General features: G+C 41.2%; 1 protein-coding gene across 7 annotated transcripts in view; it reads right to left on the bottom strand.

The window, feature by feature from the left end:
* The window catches only part of SIPA1L1 (signal induced proliferation associated 1 like 1), a 398,364-nt gene that overhangs the window by 297,237 nt on the left and 82,988 nt on the right, over positions 1 to 18,139 (bottom strand). For 5 of the 7 annotated variants that reach the window (XM_046008528.1, XM_046008527.1, XM_046008526.1 and 2 more), the window contains one exon: positions 14,721 to 14,787. The exons of 1 other annotated variant lie outside the window; for it this stretch is intronic. The gene's annotated coding sequence lies outside the window, so the exon portion shown is untranslated. Of the gene's footprint in view, positions 1 to 14,720; positions 14,788 to 18,139 lie in introns of those variants that run through there. One more of the 7 variants, XM_046008525.1, reaches the window with a different exon arrangement.

Genomic DNA, 18,139 nt, shown 5'->3' on the forward strand with positions numbered 1-18,139 from the left:
GTCCAGCGCGCCTTAAACACTCCCATTCTATCTCCCTGCTGCCCTTAATTCCCAGGCTACCAGATGGTTCTCTCCTTTCTTCCTTCCACATGCTGCTGAGACAATGAAGGGGCTATTGGACAAGGACTGCACGAAACAATTTCCTGTTTTCTGATGCAATCTTGGTTCAGGTCTACTGGGTACTGAAGCAGTCACGTTCCCCCCACCCCACTGTGCCTAAATGTTTGCTGACTGAAGCAATCTTCTGGTATAGAAATAAAGATTTCAAAGCTGGTATAGATTTGAGATCAAGGATGTGGACGAAGAGGCTGCACTCCCAAAAGGAATGAAGAGGAGATAAAGGGGTCCTGAAGCGGGTGCAGACCACCCTGTCTTTGAGAACAGGATTCCTTATGCTGAACACGGGGGAGTAGGAACAGGAGGAGAGCCACACCCAGGGAACTGAGAGTATTTCTGTCCCCAACACACTCACCAAGGGCACTGCAATCAGGAACCGTGGCTCATGACGGTGATTGGGCTTACATGGTACGAAAATCATACATAGTGATTTCCAATAAGGAAAGGAAAAGTGATCAAAATTGAGAGAAGATATTAGGTGATAATCTATGCAGTTTGAGAGGAAAGAAATAGTCAGCTGATTCTGACATGTTTCTCTAAAGGATGACTATGTTGAAGAGGTTTTTTGTTGTTGTTGTTGTTGTTAACTAAAAAGGAAGGTAGAGAATCACATTAAAAGTGCTCAGCGTGAGCTATGATCGCGTTCTGCAAGATTTCGTATCTTCAACAGAATGTAATGGCTGAAAGAAGAAGAGATAACGAGGATGCTGGAGGGGTTGGGGGTGCTCCAGAAAGGGGCACCTGCCACTGTCCTTGGAGTACACGCCTCAGCCTGGGGACGCACATGCTGTCATTAGGGCAGATGCTGGGGAGTGCACCTGCAGGGCCCACAGCACGTGCCTATAGGCAGGCACACCAGCTCAATCTCAGCGGACACTCCCAGGCCACTCTCCAGTGAGGGTCCCAGGGCAGTATGCCTGAGTTTTTTAAACATTCACCTACTGGATGCAAGGCACTGTTCCAGTAACAGAATATAAAGTAATAAAAACCCAAAAACATGACTCGGCATCACCAAAAGCAGAGGGGAAAAGGAAGGTGAGCTATGGAAAGAATAAACTGTCCTGGGAGAGGAAGGTGAGATTATGAATGACTGCCCTTTATATTATCAGTGATAAATCTCCTTAAAATTAAATATTTTCACAAAAACAGAAGATGAGAAATATTTGAGCCATATAAAAAAATTCCCAGAAGGTCAATACTTAAGCAAAAAAAACCAAAATTAATATGGCAATGTATCACAATCCCACTAAAATTTACAGGATATTCTTTTGGAAATTCAGAATCGAAATGTCAAGTTCATATGGAAAAATGAATGAACAAAAATAATGAAAGTAATAATAAGAAAGGAGAGTAATAAAGGAGACCAAGGTTTAATACTTGCCTAAATGTGTTATAAACTCGTAATAATTTAGAAGCATGAAATTGGTAGATAAAAATAAAAATTCTAAAAATACTTCAGAGAGTTTGCTATAAGATAAAATGTGACATTTAAAAATCCATGCAAAAAACAAAAAAAAAAAATTACTCTATAATGGTTTTGGCACAACTATGCAGCCACATGGAAAAAGAATGGGATACCAACTCACACCAAAAAAAAAAAAACAAAAACAAACAAACAAATTGACAATTTGACAAATTGGTCAAATAATTTTTTTTTTAAAGATTTTATTTATTTACTTGACAGAGAGAGAACAAGAGAGGGAACACAAGCAGGCAGAGGGGGAGGGAGAGGGGGAGAACCAGGCCTCCCAGCAGCCACCCAGCCAGATGCTGGATGCCTGGGGCTATGACCTGAGCCAAAGGCAGACACTTAACAACTGAGCCACCCAGGTGCCCTGGTCAAAAAATTTAAACACTAAAAAAAAAAAAAAAAGAAACAAAAATATTAAAAGAAAGTAGGAGATACTTTTCATACTTCTGGAGAACATACGACCTTTCTAAGGAGGACATGAAACCCAAATCCCATAAAGGAAAATACAACTAAATCTGATTATCCAATCATAATAAATTTATATATCACAAGTTACCATAAATGACAAAATATATATCCAGTGGGATAACTTCTCTTTTTAATTAAAGAGCTTACCTCGGATAAATGAACAAAGAATCATAAAAGTCAATTAATTCACAGAAAGAAAAACTGTTCTTAAACACATGACAGTACCTACAACCTCATTTATAATGAGAAATGCAAAGGAAAATGACAAAAAGATTCCCTTTTTCAGCTATCAAACTGGCAAGGTTTAAAAGGTTTAATCACAGGAAGGAGAAAGGCATACATTGCCTATGGGAGTGCAAACTTGAACAAAGCCTATGGAGGGCAGTTTGGCAATACTTATCACAGATACCAAGATACATATTCTTTAACCCAGAAATCCCTCTATATGAACCTGTCCACTCTGAAGTTCAAGGACAGCCGCAGAGGCAATGTTAATAATATTGAAAGATCAGAAACAACTTAGACTCTATCATTAAGAGACTCGATAACAAAGTACAGCCATAAACTGGAATGGAACAGAATAAAACCACAGTGCGGTCTGCCACAATTTGTGTAAAAATAAACTTTAGAAAACATATATACTAAGTGCAATATGACATTTCTAAATTGGATCCTGGAAAAGAAAATGGGTATGGGTAGAAAACCTCATGAAATCTGAATAAAATCTATACCGTTCAAGTTCACTGTATAACCTTTTAGATTTTACTCTATTGGCATATATTGGCTTTTTAAAACATAAAGTTTAATTTAAAAAAAAAAAAAACAATAATTCTGTGATTAAGTTTATTATCTTCCATGATATTCATATCCTTCTACGTACTGCTGATGAGACACATCAAGGGTAGATGCATGACTTCAACACTTCCAATACTTCAGTTGTCGCCCCTAAATATCCACCTGCCTGCCTCACCTACCAGATTTTGGTCCTTAAAGGCAGGGGCCATGTCAGCTCATCTCTGTACTCGAGGAATCTGGAGAATCTCTGTCACATGGTAAGGGTTCAACAAATGAGAGTCAAAATTCATATGTTCTGGTCCAATGACCTAGTTTTTGATTAGTAAGAAATTTTGTATTTCAAATACCCCACAGTCCTTCTAGGGATTTCCTTTGGTCCTTAGTTCACAACGACACCGAAGAGAAAAGAAAAGTAAGTAATTCTCACTGAGGATTCGGCTAGGGAAACAGAGAGGCAAATACGGCTCTGTGCTGAGAGCTGGAGGGAACAGAATAAAGAAGACACAGCCCGTGCAATAGAAGTTAGGCATAACCGAAGTTAACATTTGAGAAGGTGAAAGTGTGCTGCTGCTTTGCATTTTCTGAAATGTTTTAGGCAAAGGCTATTAAAACACTTTTCAAGGAAAAATTACTTACTTCGTAATTTAAGAAAAGTGATAAAACTCCAATTCAGACAAAGTTATGGTTTTCTCTGATGTCTTCTCTGGAAAAACCTTGGAAGTAGCATGCTTAAGAATGTCCACAGAAAACATTCTAGCCTCAAGCCCCAGCAATACCTAATTCTCTAACTATTCAAAATGCAAAAGATAAATAACATAGCGAGTACTGAGGTCCCTGAACGGACAAAGAAATACTACTGAGTACTGAGGTCCCTGAACGGACAAAGAAATACTACTGAGTTTCTCCCCCAAAGCACCAGTCGTGCTACCCTATGCCTTCTCCACAAACTCAGCTTTGAGCCTAGGACCAGCACCATAAAGTAATACAGCTTGGGCAACGCGTCTGATCTCTATGAACATCATTTTCCATCTATAAAGCGCACAGATGGCAGTTAAGGCTCCTTCCGCATCTAAGAGTCGATGGTCTCTCTTTCCCTTCACATCCCGAATGAATGTAAACGTAGACCTTGGAGTCCTCTGATACAAACAGAAACCAACACAGGCATTTGTAGGCATTTGTCCGCATGTCCCGGGGGAAGGAGCCACGTGTAACACTTCCTTCCTATTTCTGGTGTGGCCCAACACAACAAAAACAAAATAACACTGATTACAAACTGAAAGCATACATAAGTGTCTGCAAATGAATGGGGAAAGGATTTACTGAATTCAGTGTTGAAGTTAAACTGCGCATGCTGTACAGTGAAACATCCAATCAATTGTGCGGTCACTCATTTAGGATTACATAGGCTTCGAACTTGGCTTTCATAGACCTTTTATGTACTAGTTAGTCTACATATAACTTATGTGAGTTATGGGATTTTTTTTTTTTAAGATTGTATTTATTTATTTAAGAGAGAGTGAGAGCTATCAGAGGAGAGGGTGAAGCAAACTCCCTGCTGAGTGGAAAGCCCCATGCAGGGCTGGATCCCAGGACCCTGAAATCATGACCTCTGAACTGAAGGTAGCCGATTAAGAGTTTGACTGACTGAACCATCCAAACACCCCTCTGTAAGTTATCTTTTTTTTTCCTCACCATAGCACATACCTCCCCAATGTCCATGACCCAGCTACCCCTCCCCTCCCATCCTCCTCCCCTCCAGCAACCCTCAGTTTGTTTCTTGAGATTAAGAGTCTCTTAAGGTTTATCTCCCTCTCTGGTCTCGTCTTGTTTCATTTTTCCCTCCCTTCCCCTATGATCCTCTGTCTTATTACTCAAATTCCTCATATCACTGGGATCATATGGTAATTCTCTTTCTCTGATTGACTTATTTTGCTTAGGATAATACCCTCTAGTTCCATCCACGTCATTGAAATGGCAAGATTTCGTTTCTTTTGATGGCTGCATAGTATTCCATTGTATATATATACCACATCTTTATCCAATCATCTGTGGATGGACATCTAGGTTCTTTCCATAGTTCGGCTATTGTGGACATTGCTGCTATAAACACTTGGGTGCACGTGCCCCTTCGGATCACGACATTTGTATCTTTAGGGTTGTAGGGTAGCTCTATTTTCAACTTTTTGAAGAAACTCCATGCTGTTTTCCAGAGCGGCTGCACCAGCTTGCATTCCCAACAACAAACAGTGTAGAAGGATTCCCCTTTCTCCGCATCCTCGCCAACAACTGTCGTTTCCTGACTTGTTAATTTTAGCCATTCTGACTGGTGTGAGGTGGTATCTCTTTGTGGTTTTGATCTGTATTCCCTGATGCCGAGTGATATTAAGCACTTTTTCACATGTCTGTTGGCCATGTGGATGTCTTCAGACATCAGACAGCAGAAATGTCTGTTCATGTCTTCTGCCCATTTCTTGATTGGATTGTTTGTTCTTTTGGTGTTGAGTTTGATAAGTTCTTTATAGATTTTGGATACTAGCCCTTTATCTGATATGTCATTTGCAAATATCTTCTTTGTGAATTATCTTTAAGAGAATATACTGCTACTTGGTATTTTTATTTTGTTCACCACTTTTCACGGCATGGAAAAAAAAGAACATTGGGGAAAGTTGCAGGCATACAGGAATATGCAAAGATAACATGAATCATCAGTGGAGAGTTTTTATTCTAAATTTATTTAACATAAGCCTCAACCTGGACCTACTGGATTAAGGTGATCAGGACCTAATGCTGAGAGTTTATCTCTGTCAGTTGAAATTTTCCCTTTCAATACACAGAAATAACACTGTGCCACTAATAAATAATAGTTTTCTTCTAAAATTCCTTTAGTTCCTTTTCCCTAAATAACCAGCATTTTATGGTGTAAGGTCTTCTATAAATAACATAGATATGGAGAAGAATTTTCCAAGAAACTTCTTCCAAGTTTTCCAAGAAAACCTACTTCAGTGGATAAGGATATGAAATAACAGCCAGCTGTAGGATGAGCCCACAATGCCTTCCTGAGGAAAGGAATTCCAATGTGTTTCAAAGGAGGGAAAGGCGACTGACAGGCGGCAAGGAGAAAAAGAATTCCAGGCAAAAAAAAAAAAAAAAAGACGGACATAAAAGTTACCCCTGTGGTTGCTGGCGAGGCAAAGCCACACGGTGACCTGATGCATGGCTCAGGGTATGTTAGTCATAAAAGCAGTCTCTGTCTCCTCATCTGTTACAGAAGATGGAGCCACAGGGCTTCTCTAGCCCTGGCAGCTGGGAGCGCGCCAACTACGAGGCACACCGTGCAGGCACCTGGAACCCAGCAGGCCTGGCTGACAGATGCAAATCAAAGGGCAAGGCTCAGAATCCCCACAAGGCCTCGGTTAAAGTATTCTGGAAATTGAAAGGAATATTGTGTAATAACTATTGTGCAGAAAGAAGTCGCATTTTAAGACTGACAACTTCAAAACCGAGTTCCTGAACATCATCAACAGATAAAACAATGACTACATTCTCTCCATAAGAGACTGAAGGAGTGAGGCGCTGTGCCTGTCTTCCCTGACATGCCAGACAACCACGCAAGGGCAAGGAAAAAGGCAAGTCCCACTCTTTACCGCGAGGACTGTTCTTTACGGGAAACCAAAGGGCACGGAGGAGGCCCTCATTTCATCATGTATTCCCTCTATCTGTGGTGGCCGTCATGTGGTGGGTGATGCTAAAGACACAACACATTCCTCAGCCATTACAACAGGGGTGAGCGGTCCTCAGAGGAGGCCTTCCAGACCTCGGAGACACTTAATACGATCCCCACACCCGGCTCTGCCCCAGGGCACAGACTCTATAACTAGGTGTTATTTTTACACGAGAACACGGTGGCCATTATAATAATTTACTTGTTAATCATTTAATTGTAGAATTCTCTACATATAAATAAATGCACATCTGGTAGAAAAATATAGCCCAATAAATAAAACTAGTCTTTTAAAGAGAAAACTTCATGGCACCTGATACATCAGTTGGTTAAGAGTCCAACTCCTGATCTCAGCTCAGGTCTTGATCTCAGAGTCGTGAGTTCAAGCCCCACATTAGGCTCCATGACCAGCACTAAAAATAATGATAATGATTAATAATAATAATCAATTTCAGAGGGCGCCTGGGTGGCTCGGTGGGTTGAGCCGCTGCCTTCGGCTCAGGTCATGATCTCAGGGTCATAGGATCGAGTCCCGCATCAGGCTCTCTGCTCAGCGGGGAGCCTGCTTCCCTCTCTCTCTCTGCCTGCCTCTCTGTCTACTTGTGATTTCTCTCTGTCAAATAAATAAATAGGGTCTTTAAAAAAAAAAATAAATAAAAATAATCAATTTCAGAGGCGAATATTCGAAGTTAATAAGGTCTACTTATTTGTAAACCACAAGTCAGCTCTTAGATTTAGCTCCTATCCTGTCCCTTTCTCTAGATCAACTCCCTCTGCTAATGGTAGTCACTCTGGTAAAACAGTTTGGGAGTATCTGTTACAACATCCCCTGGCCTGACAGCCACCGAGAGAAACACATGCCCACGTGCACAGCGCCAAGGATGAGAATATCTTTCACAGCCGTACTCGTAACCAGGGACTATGGAAAACCTAGGAATTCAGCAACAGGAGAATAGCAGAAAAACCATGCTCTATTCCCATGATGAGTCTACATAACGACAGACAGTTGTTGAAAAGGACAAACCAGGTTTCTCACGAAGTAACACGGACCCCCAAAGCACGTACCTGAATGACAAAAAGTTACTGATACCCGATACAATACCAATTATATGAAATTTTAAAACACGAAAATACCAAACCTTCATATTAGAAGTGAAAATATAAACACTACATCAACAAAGGGTTTAGGTCTGGAGAGCTAGGAGGGAAACAGGAAGGGGCAGGTATGGAAAAAATCTTTTAAGCAGACTCATTTATTACTCTTATTAAAATTAATTTTAAAAACATCTCACAAGGACTTTACAGGGTTATTAGGTGACTTTGGATTAAAGAAAAAGGTAAAAAAGGGGGCGCCTGGGTAGCTCAGTTGGTTAAGTGTCTGACTCTTGATTTCAGCTCAGGTCATGATCTCAGAGTCGTGAGATCAAGCCCCACATTGGGCTAAGCATGGAGTCTGCTTGAGATTCTCTCCCTCTCCTCTCCTCTCTTTCTCACTCTAAAATGAATAAATGTTTAAAAATAAAAAGATTATATTAACATCTCAACTAAATCAGGCATGCTCCATTTTAACTACTTAAGAGCCCCTTCCCACCAGTGGCCTACACTTTATGAGAAAGCAAACTTAACTTTTTAATAAAGGTCAGCTTATGCTAACAATGATAAGGGTCCCCTTCTTAAAGTGGCTCCTCAGAAAAGCAAGGCCTGGCTGGGCACCACTGAACTCTACCGTCAACCCTGTCAGCGTAGCACCAGCCTGGCTTTCACGCAACCCTCTATCTACATGGCTCACAGAAAATGAAACACACTCTCGATTCTGAGAACCACATCTCCAGTGTTCTAGCTACCCATAACAGCTAGTTGCTGCAGTGGAAAAGAAAAGAAGAGAGGAAGAAGGGAGGGAGGAGTGAAGAAACAAAGAAAGGAGGAAGGATGGAAGGAAGAGGGGAAGGAGGGAAGGGGAGAAGGGAGGAAGGGAGGAAGGGAGAAAGGGAAGAGGGAGGAAGGAAGGAAGGATGGAAGGAAGGGAAGGAGGAAGGGAGGGAAGAAGCAATTTTTTGTTGAAATACCTATCATTAATTTAAGATATACTTTAAATATAGCCAAATGCATCTTTCTCACTTTTAGTAACTATAATGCCACGATTTAACAGAAAATAAATTGTAGAAAAGTAAATAACAGGAAAACATCCTCCTTATAGCATTAAATATAAAAATAGCTTCTAGAACAGCATGCACGGGATCCCAATTTTGCTTTTAAACATGTACATGGTCACAAAGAAGAACAAAAATGAAAGAAAACTATTAAGATGTTAGCAATCCTAAAAAACAAATGACCTAGTTTCTTCTACAGTGAATTACATGAAGAAAGAGGAGAAAGGGAAAATGTTACAGATTAAGAAAGACTTAAAAGAGACAAGTGCAATGTGTTATCCTGCTTGGATCCTGAGTCCAACAAATTAACTGTAAAATCACAATTATGAGACAATGGAAGGCACTGGACAGGAACTGGGGATTATAGGACTGGCTAGTAAGTAATATGAAAGAGTAATTGTTGGTTTTGTTAAAGGTACTGATATTGTGACTTTTTAAAAGTCACTATCTGTTAAAAACACATTTACTGAAATATTTACAGGTAAAATGATATAATATCTAGGTCATGCTTTAAAACAAACCAACCAAAAAACCCACAAAAGCAAGAATAAGATCAATGTAACAAAAACAGCAAAATGTAACTGTTAAAGCTAGATGATGGGTACAGGGGGGATCACTGTGCTCTTCTCTCCACTTTTGCGTACACTTAAAATTTCTCACAAATAAAAGCAAAAATGCACCTCTGATTAGTGGGGACTGAGTGACCTGCTTTGAACTGGGTGATTTTTATTTTGATCTGTGTACCTTTTAGGAACATCCAGATTTTATACACTAAATATGAATTACTTCGGTTAACTGAAGAAACAAATGTTACCCTTTTAGCAGATGGTTGGGTGGGTAGACAATGGACGGATGGATGGATGGATCTTTCATTGTCCAATTCCAATTATTTCATCTCCATAGATTTAATTATCCCTCTACAGACACCTCAATGCATTTTACTTTTATCCACAAAAGGTATTCGGTCATTTGTTATGGCGATTTTTAATTGTTTCTTATCTCCTCCTCTAGAGAAACAACTTGATTACAAGAGGCATTTGTTTCTTTTGTATTCCCATCCTGGTCAACATCAACAGGTGTTAAATAGTTGTTTACTTAATTAACTTCTCCACTAATAAATCCAGAGGGGAGACAAGTGGCTACAGAAGTAGAATATCTTGTTTCTTGTAACTACAAGGGCTTTAAGGCTAAGACATACACAGAGGTGGGGCGCCTGGGTGGCTCAGTGGGTTAAAGCCTCTGCCTTCGGCTCAGGTCATGATTCCAGGGTCCTGGGATGGAGCTCCGCATCGGGCTCTCTGCTCAGTGGGGAGCCTGCTTCCTCCTCTCTCTCTGCCTGCTTCTCTGCCTACTTGTGATCTCTCTCTCCGTGTCAAATAAATAAATAAAATCTTTAAAAAAAAAAAAAAAAGACATACCCAGAGGTCCCTATATAAAGACCAATACCCAGCAAATGTTACCGCATCAATTTCTCAAACCATTTGTTTTCCAGCTGACTGGGGGGCAAACATCAGCCAATAGCAGGAAAAGCCCAGCTACTGAATTAAATTACAGACATAAAAAAAAAAAAGAATCACTCTTAGGGGGAGGGGGAGGGAATCAAAGTTCATTAGGTCTTCAGCAACCATTTCATTACTTGACCTATGAAGACTCATCTAGAGTAGCAGTGCGTCCGCACATTTTTATTAAGGACACCATCGTGGTGAGAACACAGAGCCAGCCATGTGCTGGGACAAACAGTGGTTCAGGAAGCATCCCTAGCTCTGAAGAGGCTGGTGCCATGGAGAAAGGCTACGTGCCCACACCCCTCTTGTGTCTTCTTCATCATCCGCTCACTGGGGCCTTGGCATGTTTGCTGCAGGTAGGGGCAGTAGCTTTCTTCAAGCCTAGGGCATTCATCTCTATAATCTCTTGCTTAAAAATAGTTTACAAAAAGATACAATAAAGGCATCCTCCCAGGTGCAGCAAAGCCCCCAAAACAGGGCATACCGCACTTCCCTAAATGGAGGACTTCACCCACCATGGCCTTAAGTTTGCAAACACGGTTATGATGAAAGCCCCTCAAATACTTGTAAAGACATTTACAACTTCCTTTTACATACAAAATATGCTTAGGTACTGGCAAACATTAAAATAAAGGCTAGGCTGCAAAATAAAACCCCACCACAGTTTCCCAAACCCTTTGGGAAAGGTATATTGGGAAGAACTGGCAGATGGAGGCTCCCCACAAGTTTCATGTCTAGTTACACACTGCGATCAGATCCCAGAAACCATGTCTTCAAAATTCCTTCACCGACCCAACCTTTGAAGGCAGGTAGCGGCAGAGGTCTGCACCATTCCCACCCTGACTTCCACCCACATCCATTCAATGCTCATGTTCTTGCTTCCCTCTTTTCTGATTTTTTTACTTTAGATATTTGCTCAAATCCACTCCTATTAGCGAATTTTAAATTTGTTAGACAGTCAACAAGAAAACAAATAGTTTTAGAAACTGACTAGGTAACACGGTATCCGCACCAAAAAAAAAAAAAAAATAATCGTCATCATATCCATACAAACTCAGGGCCCAACATAAGGACCAGGTACTACAAAATAAGGCACTCTTCCAAAGACGACTTAGTTCCACTCCTATTAGCATTTGTTCTATTTGTCACTAGAATGAATTTCAAAAAGACAACTCTTTATTTGATGTGGACAGCTGTGCTCTTATATTCTGAAGAATGTAAGGGCAACACTTCAGTGAGAATAAGTCGTTCCTACCCCAGAGAGAAGGGGCATGATATTATCAGTAAATGTGATGGGGTTGTACCACAGTTCTATAGGCTGGTAAAAATGTTTCCTAGGCCAAAGGATTTCACGTAATTTTCTTTTTCAAGAACAAAGAAGGCGGCTCTATACAATAAGTAAGCATAGTGAAATAATTCTGAAGTGACCACAGGCATGCCAAACTCCATTCCCATTAGCCATGGCCAAAGAGGAAAGGAAAACTCTGCAATCATCCCTTTGCTATTAAAAAATAAAATTTTAATATTTTCCTATTATATTGTAGTCAGCATTTAGTTAATAAAATTTCATCTGCTACTTTTCCTAAAAAGTTGTCTCCCTTTTGTACTTTCGGTGCCACAGGGAAACGTCAATGTAGGCTGACCCAAAGACTGTCACAAGCGTGCCCGACAGAAGCATTTGAGCTCTTCTCTTCTTAGAGTTCGTATATTCCAAACCTTTATTAATTAACCTGTTGTCTATCACTGGACTACCTTTAACGAGGAAACTGCTGGCTTCGGTTTTAAGGAAGACACAGTTTGTTAGGATGGTGGGCAGGAAAAGGAGAGTCGGTGTGTCAGTGGACAGGAGGCTGGGCAGCCAGAGAGGAGGTTCTGTTTTTCAACTGACCTCTGACTCTGACTCAGTCATCCTACCAACTGGATGGCCAAGGAAACACGTTAACGGTTATTAGGTTTCTGGGTACCACCACATAACACACCAAGAGAAGTCTAGGAGAATGCACCAATATGCATTTTTTTCCTTTTTTTTTTTTTTTTACACTTACTAAAGGTTTGGGACTTCCATGAACCAGTAAGCAGCACATCGTTCTGAAGCACGTCGTATCTGCAAACTATTAATCTACGCAAATGTGACCAGTCAGTCCTTTTTATTTTATTTTCAAGAAAAGAAAGTACGGAGCTTTTTAAAATTTTCTCAGCTAGTCTCCCACTAAAAGCAGAAGCCTGGGATGCAATAACTAAAATGAAATAAGAGAAAAATGTAAACCACATCCCACTTAAACCTATGAGCACATAGCTGTCTATACAAGAAAAGGAAAATTTAAAGCAAAAATACAATACTTGAGAAAATTATTCAAATGTTTCAATGTGTGAAAGCAAATAGTCAGAGATTAACATCAATTAATAGCGCTCTATGTTCCTCGCTGGGGATTTAGAAAGAATATAGCCATACAATTCGCTTTAAGGGAAGGAAAAGAAGTATACTTTCTCAATTCAACTTTGTATTCTAGAACATTGTTACTCAAAAAATAGATAAATAAAAATGTTAAGAATGATGGATTTAATAGGATCCACATAGGACTGCCTAGAAAATAAAAGGTTTTGTGAGTTTATCTGGTTCAGTTTTCTGGATTTTTGTTTTCTTCTGATGAAGGGAATGGATTCAGAGTTCCCTGAAGTAGAGAGTCTTCAGAAGGTAAGTGTACATTTAGAAGGCCAAGAAAGAGTCATGCCACTAACAGGTCTGGAAAACTGCTCAGTGACGCCTCCCTCGTCTGTCTGAGCAGACCCGAGCCAGCAGGAATGCTTAAGAGAAGAACCTCCCACCCGACCTGACAGAGAGCACCCTAGCACCATCAGATAGTATCGCCATTAAAAGAAGTGTTTTAAGTGCCCAGGGTTCAGGTTGTGAAGCTGAACAAAACTCAAAAGCCAAGGGGTAGCTGCTACAAGACAAAAGCCAAACAAGCTTGGCCTCACCGGAACCCTAGAACTTAAGGCTTCTGCTAACAACTGTCCTAATCAAGTTCAATCAGGAGCTGATCCTTACTTAAGAGTGTTTAAAATGCCACAGGAAGCACAGGGGCGGCTTAGAAGGTGTGTGTCTCTATTGTATACAGGCGCTCTACAGGGGAAAAAAGTGAATCTTGAAAAACAACTTCCAAGCTGAGGTGAAGACCAAAGGGCACTCCTACCAGGCACAATCTCTCTTCCTTCAGAAAGGACAGGAACTACGGTCATGGGACATGCCTGCAGGGTGCTTGTTGTGCCACTAAGCAATTCTTGATGCTTCCAAAGATGCTACTCTCTCAAACACGGTTTTTCCATTGTGTTGCTAATAAAAGACTTGGGCTTTTCAAATGGCTACAAATTAAAGAGACCTAAAAACCTTCCTGGATTTCACTTTATTAAAGAACGATGCTGGGTTTAATCAAATAAATGCTACCAGGAAAGTGTCCTAACGCACTTTAAAAACATGGTCAGAGATAATAATTCCTCGATTCCTCTTACAGAAATTCAAGGAAGGTCGGAGACAGCCAGCCACTTTGAAAGCACTGCTCCAATTACCCAGTGGGCTTCGGAAAAGAAGCCCTCAGCTCTGAACAAAGGTTTACTACGGGGAGATGCTCAGATGACCTTGACCGTCCCTTGGAGGCTGCAGTGCTCCAGAAGAGTCAACTCCTTAGGCAGTTTGCTTCTGCTTCTGATGAAGCAGCAGGTAAGAAAAACCCCCGGGTTTTTGCTGCAGCAAAACCGAAGAAACCCACACATCACCAAACCATTTGTTTTATCTGAATTTAAGAGTTGAACATATTCTAACGCTTGAAGCTTGTGGAAATGTCTCTCTCAATCTGAATGAAGCTGTTATTTTTCTCAACACGAGTAAACCCTTTCACAGCTGATGGAAATGTCTGAGAAGTGTCCACTGAAACATTAGAGCAGACCCAAGGTGGGCCTGGGTTCCTACCTGGGGGTAATAACCAAGGGGAACCACTCTGAGACCATGGTAATACCCATATCAGGAAGTGCATCACCCAACCATCCCTCCGTTTTCCAGAAGTCTGCTGTTCCCGGTTACACACTAACGCACCACAGTTAACACGAGTTGAGGTATAAACTCCCACCAGATTTTAAGAAAGACGCAGAAGACTTTTTGAAACGTATTTACCATGAAATGGGAACATAAGTAGCTGACAAAAACCTTATTATTATTAATTTAAGTAGCCGGAGGAAAAAACCTGAACTATTTTAACGGTAAAGACAACAATGCTGAATTCAGAAATCAAAGAGTAAAAGCTGCCAGTTTCCCTTCCTCTCCAATTCCGTTTCTGCCTCTCTGCAGTAAAACAATGGAGAAAAAACCAGGGAGGAAAAAACACAGGGTCTAATTGTGGTAAATCCAAATATCCCTACAAAGAGCAGGTCTTCTAGGCAAAGCATCTGAGCGGCACTCCCTTCCCCTACAGAACTCTGTGACTCACCCACCAACTCACCTTCTTCCACTTCGAAGTTAGTAGTAAATCTGGCTTTTGAGTCCAACTTGAGGTATTCTCTCAGAACCTAGATTAAAATAATTATGAACTTTAGTATAATAAGGCTATTTTCAAATTCTGAAATACATTCAATTATACCTCACAATATTAAGGGGGTGGAAATCACTGTTACAAATCAAATCGTAACCGTGAAAGGATAAACTCTAACTCTAAAACCCTCTTTAATTGGTCATTTCTCCATGCGTCGTGCAAAGCACATTTAAAAGAAAGCCAACCAACAGCCACTTCCACTTCAACAAATTCTTCAACCCAGTTATTCAATCTCCAGGCAGATTGCTGATCTAGGGCCTCAGCCCCTATCCTCTGTTCAGGAAGCCTGAGGAGAAACTCAGGAACTTGAATGTGTATGAAGGTCCCCAACAAAGTGATTTTTTTTAAAAAAGATTTTTATCTATTTATTTGACAGAGATCGCAAGTAGGCAGAGAGGTAGGCAGAAGACAGAGAGAGGGGGAAGCAGGCTCCCCGCTGAGCAGAGAGCCCGACACAGGGTTCGATCCCAGGACCCTGGGATCATGACCTGAGCGGAAGGCAGAGGCTTTAACCCACTGAGCCACCCAGAGGCCCCAACAAAGTGATTTTTGATGTGATCAGCCTGTCCTGTGCCTGCGGGAACCACTGCTCCGAACCAGTGGTTCTCAACAGGGGGTGACTTTGTACCCCAGGGGATACCTTGCAGTGTCTGGAAATATTTTTGGTTGTCACAACAGGGGGAGGAGGTATGCTACCAGCCTTTAATGGTAGAAGCCAGGGATGTTGCTAACCCATCCTACACAGCACAGGACAGCCCTCCCTGCAAAGGATGGTCCAGCCCCAAAAGTCAAAAGTGGTGAGGTTGAGAGACCCTGTTTCAAAGCAAACAACTATTCTGATCACTTAGAAATTTTACAGTTCTGGGACGCCTGGGTGGCTCAGTTGGTTAAGCAGCTGCCTTCGGCTCAGGTCATGATCCCGGCGTCCTGGATCGAGTCCCACATCGGGCTGGTTGCTCAGCGGGGAGCCTGTTTCTCCCTCTGCCTCTGCCTGCCACTCAGTCTGCTTGTGCTCACTCTCGCTCTTCTCTCTCTCTGACAAATAAATAAATAAAATCTTAAAAAAAAAAAAAAAAGAAATTTTACAGTTCTCACAGTGGTCATTTCAGATAGGCTATAAGCTCCCACTACAGATACGAACATTTCCTGTGACTGGTGAAGCTTACTGTTACTTAAAGGAGTATACATGTTTGCCTCATATTAATAATATGCAGTATATGTACTCATTCTAAAAATATTAAAATAATCAGAGTATACACCCTTAAGAGCCTTCCAAGAAACTAATTTTTTGAAGTTCACTGAGGCGAAACACTATGTCAAACTACGTTAACCCCTCAAAACTTTGCTCCCAACCATAAAAAATGGGAGCTAAGAACAATGAATTGAAAAGAACCAGAACTTAGTTTCCCTCACAGATATTCCCCTTTCCTAATAAGGACAAGAGGATGACATTCCTCTTCCCAGCCTGTCACCCTAGATAGTAGGACTCCCACCATTTATGCAGCCAAATATACAGATAGGCACTTCAAAATCTACTTTCGCTGCATTCAAAATGAGACTTCCTGAGGGCCAGCCATGTCCCCACACCATGACCCTATGCAACACAGCAGAACAGAGCTTGGTCAGACCCTGCCGCAGGTCATTCCTACCCTACTGCAGTCACATGGTATAAATGTCAGGAAGAAACCATGGGGGAAAGAAACCTACAAAGTCAAGTACCCCAGATACTAAACCTTGCAGATTTCACATGATTGGTCTACACACTGCATCCACAGAATAAGGACATAAGTACAGAAACCTATAACACCCAAAACATATGTTTTGTTTGGTCAAGCTTAATTACCGAGCTATAACTGCCTAATTACATAATGAAGACATACCCGACAGCTGATATGCTCCAGCAGGTACATGAACAAACATGCAACGTTTAAGCTCAAATGAAAGGCTAGGCTATACGAACACACTTAGAAGATTCCATCAGAATGAATCCTTTCTGACTGGACATTTCCCTGATTTGGCATATGAGTTTATGTTCTAATTATAGACTGATTTCTCCCTCTGAAGGCTCAGTGTGCAAAGCAACTAGTTAAATCGAATTCAAGCACAGTCCCCCCAGGCAGTGAGCACCAGGGTGGGTGGCGGGCGCTGGTGGGCAGACTGGCATTCATGTCCCGGAGCACTGCGGGGGGTGCTGGCGGGGGAGGCCGGATCTGGGTCAGAGGCGGTTTTCCCATCTGGAGCCCCTACCCATGCTCCAGGAACCTCTGCAACCAGCCAAATCATTAGGAAGCTTTACTGAGTCCTGTGCTCGTCCAAGAGTAGGATTAACATACGTTCTAGATTTAGGATGCCTGTGAAGGTAGAGTCCATCACTCCTCCACAACAGAAAGAAGACCACTGGGGAAGGCAGCCTCAAACACAAGCCAAAACACTACTGACCTGGTCAAAGATGACTTCTTAATACCCATTAGGGGCTAAGAGAACAAAGGAGAGTCTTTTTGTTTTGTGAAGCAAAATAATTTCCAGGCCTTCCTTGTCTTTTTACAAGAAAAGAAGAAAGAAGAGAAGGCCTAAAAATTACTAGGGAGGCTCAGAAATATTAACACACAATATGACATCTACTTAACCCAACCTCCATTTTTCTAGATTTAAATCAGTCTTCAAATAAAAATTCATAATTAAATTTCAAAACATAAACACTTTATTTTTTTTCCTCTCACCAGTAAAATATATTCTGTTCCAAAAAGGAAAGTTTGCTCAATTTCCTGTCAAAAGCAATCCAGAGAAGGCCACCTACACTGTAAAAGCATCAAGAAAAAAAAATAAATAAATAACAAAATGCTGAAGAAAAGCCTGTGTGTGTGGGTGTGTACTAAGTGCAATGTAACTACCACTCTGGTTTTTTAAAAGCTTTTTTTCCCTTGATCATTCGGAGAAATACGAAAATTAGTGTAGCTGCTAAAGAGAAGTTTGTCCTCCAACCTACCTAAGGAAAACAAGCCCTCTGATAGATTTCGGTTCCACCAGAGAGAGAGGAATGGGTGGACATTCAATGCCTGACCCATGAGTCTTGGTTCTCACAAGAAAGGGCAGATTCTACCAAACAGACGGACAACTTACATGTCATGTTTTCAGAGAGGGCAGGCTGCTCCGACAATTAACCTTCTCCCCCTGGCTACCCCCTCTTGCCCCAAACCTCTGGGGGCTAACCACTCACAAAAGCTGCCTATGGTTTAGTATAGCATTGAATTCACCACTCTGCAATTCCCCTAACTCTGAATTCTGAAACTCTAAATTCTAAGATAGCAATCAACCAGCCCAACACTTTT

This window comes from Meles meles, chromosome 6, assembly GCF_922984935.1.
Source record: "Meles meles chromosome 6, mMelMel3.1 paternal haplotype, whole genome shotgun sequence".
In the NCBI taxonomy this organism is placed as follows: domain Eukaryota; kingdom Metazoa; phylum Chordata; class Mammalia; order Carnivora; family Mustelidae; genus Meles; species Meles meles.